This window comes from Triticum dicoccoides, chromosome 1A (genome assembly GCF_002162155.2).
Source record: "Triticum dicoccoides isolate Atlit2015 ecotype Zavitan chromosome 1A, WEW_v2.0, whole genome shotgun sequence".
NCBI lineage: Eukaryota > Viridiplantae > Streptophyta > Magnoliopsida > Poales > Poaceae > Triticum > Triticum dicoccoides.
The window spans coordinates 558,138,360-558,142,921 of NC_041380.1; positions in this window are offsets into that span (position 1 = coordinate 558,138,360).

The window sequence follows — 4,562 nt, forward strand, 5'->3', positions numbered from 1 at the left end:
GAGGCATTAGAAAACTGCCTGTACGTGAGCAGAACGCGGCTCCAGCCGAAACCAGCGGCTGCAGATGGGTCCGACCCCTTCGCAGGCCCGCGTTGTCAGCGTCCACGGGGTACGTGCGTCGGTTGGTTCGTCTCGAGGCTTCGTTCCGACCGAGGTGCGATCTGAGATCTGGGCCGCAATACCGGCACGGAAAGAAATTACGAGAGCCTCTGACGCAGCCGAGTAGTACTATTTGTGGAGGGGACCGGCGGTGGCAGACAGGCAGGTCCCATCGGCCCTAGGACATTTTCTCGTACCAGGTGCGCGCGCGAGAGAGTTTTGCACGCGTTTTCTTCCTTTTCCCTATTTTTTTTGAAAAAAATGAGAACCGGCAGGTGTTCATTTTGAGGGAAAACCGCGTCATAACCATGCAAGGAAATCAGAGTTTTTTTTTACGCATAAGCAAATTAGAGCATTGCTTACAAAAATTCTTCAGTTTTGCTAAGAGCATCTACAAGACTACACTCAGTTTAAAAATGAGCATCTGCAATGGCAAATTCGATCCCTCAAACGCCCGCGGACATTTTTTAGCACGTTTGTGAATACTGATCGGTCAAGTCTCAATTTTTTTTTCACAACCGAACACCTTAGCTAGCATACCTCAAATCTGTACAAACTCATGCAACCACGTAAACAATGCATTAGACACATCGTCCGGCTACTACATCACCACATGCCATCGGACTACCAAAATTTGGCTTGTTTTGGCTGTGGCGGAGAAGATCATCCACGGCGCCCTTGCCCTTCCCAGCGTCATTGTCGTTCTTCTTGCGGAAGTACCGGTCAAATATACAGTAGGGATTGAGCTGAATCTGCTTGTTGCCAAAGCTATCCGACCCGTCGTTGTCCTCCTTCTCCTTCTTGTGTGTCAGTCCGGCCATTGCACGCCTTCGCTAAACGGGGAGACATATATTGGGTTACTAAGGGCGACCCTTATAGTGTGTGTTTGTGTATTTCCATGCCTTCGCTAATGGTCACAAAAGAATGATTTATTTTTAAGATTGCAGTCGAAGCGGGGGCTCCTCTTGCATGAAGACGATATCATGAGACGCATTTACGAGTACTATATTGCCTTGATGGGTACGACTGAGCCTAAATTGTTGGGCCTTCGCCATGGGACCAGGCGGACAAGGTGTTACATCACGAAAACAACGACATTAGTTCCTCCACGACCAATCACGATGATAAAGCGAGTGAGGCCTCCTCTCAACACACATGAAGAATACTAACTTGAACATGAACATAAGCATATTGGATCGATCGAGAATGATAACTCTAATCATAAAAGAGTTTATCCGTATCCTCGAGAACAATACAACTAGTCAAACATAAAGGAGAGGGTCAAGATACAAGCCCGCATCGAGCCGGTGAACGGAGAAGGCACGTTGGAGATGGTGATGGTGGTGCGGGCGATGGTGGTGGTGATGATGGCGCTGGCGTGGCGGAGATGGCACCGGCACGAAGGCATGTGCTCACGGTATTGGAACCTTCTCTTCTTCCCTTGATATTGTCCCACTTCTTTGGTGGTGAATGGAGCAGCAATTGAGATGAACTTGGATGTGTTTTTGATTAATGAGATGACGGAGGTGGCGGCTAGGGTTGGAGATGGTATATAGGGCGCCTCCTCAGTCTCCTTCATTGATGGTATGCATCCAAGGGCTCTAGATGAGATTTATCTGAAGGAAATATGCCCTAGAGGCAATAATAAAGTTGTTATTTATTTTTTATTATATCATGATAAATGTTTATTATTCATGCTAGAATTGTATTAACCGGAAACTTAGTACATGTGTGAATACATAGACAAACAAAGTGTCCCTAGTATGCCTCTACTAGACTAGCTCGTTAATCAAAGATGGTTAAGTTTCCTAACCATAGACATGTGTTGTCATTTGATGAATGGGATCACATCATTAGAGAATGATGTGATGGACAAGACCCATCCGTTAGCTTAGCATAATGATCGTTTAGTTTTATTGCTATTGCTTTCTTCATGACGTATGCATGTTCCTTTGACTATGAGATAATGCAACTCCCGAATACCGGAGAAACACTTAGTGTGCTATCAAACGTCACAACGTAACCGGATGATTATAAAGATGCTCTACAGGTGTCTTCGATGGTGTTTGTTGAGTTGGCATAGATCGAGATTAGGATTTGTCACTCTGTATATCGGAGATGTATCTCTGGGCCCTCTCGGTAATGCACATCACTACGAGCCTTGCAAGCAATGTGACTAATGAGTTAGTCACGGGATGATGCATTACTAAACGAGTAAAGAGACTTGCCGGTGACAAGATTGAACTAGGTATGATGATACCGACGATCGAATCTCGGGCAAGTAACATATCGATGACAAATGGAACAACGTATGTTGTTATGCGGTTTAACCGATAAAGATCTTCATAGAATATGTAGGAGCCAATATGAGCATCCAGGTTCCGCTATAGGTTATTGACCGGAGATGTGTCTCGGTCATGTCTACATAGTTCTCGAACATGCAGGGTCCGCACGCTTAACGTTCGATGACAATTTGTATTATGAGTTATGTATTTTGATGACCGAAGATTGTTTGGAGTCCCGGATGAGATCACGGACATGACGAGAAGTCTCGAAATAGTCAAGAGGTAAAGATTCACATATTGGAAGGTTGCATTCGGACACCGGAATGGTTTCAGGAAGTTTCGGAGTACCGGAGGTCATCGGACCCCCCCCTCCCGGGAAGTTAATGGGCCAACATGGGCCTTAGTGGAGAAGAGAGAGCGCCGGCCAGGAGGTGGCGCGCACCCTCCTCCTTGCCAATCCGAATTGGACAAGGGGTGGGGGCACCGCCCCCTCCTTCCTTCCCTCTTTCTCCTAGTTGGAATAGGAAAGGGGGGAGGGCGAATCCTACTTGGACTAGGAGTCCAAGTAGGATTCCCCCCTATGGTGCGCCCCCCTTTGGCCGGCCTCCTCTTCGCCCCCTCCTTTATATACGTGGGAGGGGGGCACCTCAAAGGTACACCAAGTCTTCTCTTAGCCATGTGCGGTGCCCCCTTCCACAGTTACACACCTCGATCATATTATCGTACGCTTAGCGCGAGGCCCTACGCCGGTAACTTCATCATCATCGTCAACACACCGTCGTGCTGACGAAACTCTCCCTCGTCCTCAACTGGATCAAGAGCTTGAGGGACGTCATCGAGCTGAACGTGTGCTGAACACAGAGGTGGTGTACGTTCGGTGCTAGGATCGGTTGGATCGCGAAGACGTTCGACTACATCAACCGCGTTAGTAACGCTTCCGCTTCCGGTCTACGAGGGTACGTGGACACACTCTCCCCTCTCGTTGCTATGCATCTCCTAGATAGGTCTTGCGTGATCGTAGGAATTTTTTTGAAATACTGCGTTCCCCAATATTATCCTCTCCCAAACCCTTACTTATCGTCCAAGGATCTCGTGGGAACAAGCGGGGACAAAAACGGTGAAAAATCCCGTATGAAAGGGAAACTTTCAGAGCGAGAATCAAGTAATACGCCCATGTGTGGTCGTATGGAACATTGTCGTTCATTTTGTCCTCATCCAGTGTTTTGGCCATCATTTGTTCATATGGACTCTGATTTTTGACGTTGTTGGACTTGTTGGATTCATGAGAGCGATGCTGATTCATTTATGCTTTTATATTTTGATTTGGAACACTTCAGAAAAAACAACTTTTTTGCCTTCCGAAATGCCTAAGTATGGTATTGCAACTCCTCTGTATTGAGTCCTCATCCTTGGTCCTTTTTATCGTGATTGGTCCTAGGTTGATCCAAAACACACGTGGACACAAGAAAACAGAGAAATTAATAAAACCAAATAAAATACTAAATATGCAATGCTCACAAGGAAAGTGTAAAAACCGATAAACACACATAATGGACAACTATTTGGTTAAATGGGAGATAATATGTAAAGAGTACATGCAACAAATGAGCTCTAAAAATGCTATAAAATATAGAGCCATCACTCACCTCTGATGCTCTTACTGCTGCTTTCTGCCCCTGCCCGACCACCAAGCCATGTGTCCTCCCCCATGCTGCCCCTCATCACAAGTGGGTCACTGCACCGCATGCCATCGCCGGTGCAGCTCTGCAGGTCTGCCATTTTCCGGTGTTGTTGGATTCTACTGCCTAGCATCGTTGTTTGAAGATCGTCAGGAGGCCATCCTTGCTTCCCCTGCATCGACACCACCCATAGCTCCTGCGGCTCATCGGAAAATGATGGCAGTGTAACCATTTCTAGGTTTGGGGCGCGCTCTCGCTTCACAGGATGCTGGCTGTGAGCCGTGCCAAGTCTATACCAGTTGAAAGGGAGGCTTAAATATTGGTCTACAGCTCTCTGGGGATTGTGAAAGATGGCGAGGATGTAACTGCAGCTGCGCTCGATGCCTTCGCAGAGTGTTTCAAGGATGAGCCGTCTCTAGAGGTGATCACCGCCATGCGTGGGCTTTTCAAGCTCGATGACTGCAACGCCATGGTCATAGGGGAGGCCCTCCTAGTGCAT